Source organism: Podarcis bocagei, assembly GCF_964188305.1.
Source record: "Podarcis bocagei genome assembly, chromosome: 5".
Lineage (NCBI taxonomy): Eukaryota > Metazoa > Chordata > Lepidosauria > Squamata > Lacertidae > Podarcis > Podarcis bocagei.
The window spans coordinates 51,071,148-51,071,521 of record NC_138129.1 but is presented as its reverse complement, the minus strand read 5'-3'; positions in this window follow the sequence as shown (position 1 = coordinate 51,071,521).

Below are 374 nucleotides of genomic sequence, written 5' to 3'. Positions count from 1 at the left end.
TATTAAAAGTGAAATACTTTTAAATTTTTGGTGGGTCCCCAAGAGTGGGGCCCTAAGCTATAGCTTGTTTAGCTTATACGCACTGAATATCAGCCACCTGGCCTGAAACAGATTTAAAAATATATCTCCGTTTACAGCTTTCTACTTTGGGGCTTAAGAATCTTTCCTACATTTTCCAGCCGCTCCCCTTTCCTGAGAGTAAAATCCTTTAAATCTGCACGCCTGGTGTCAGGGACTGGCCTCTGTTTTATTGATGTGAGCAGATTTTGGGTGACAACACTTGCCCGAAAAAACAGGATAAAAATAAACAGGCTCGTAAATAAAGAAGGACTGTGGTATGAAGTTCAGTGACACTCCGTTACTAAACATGTTCT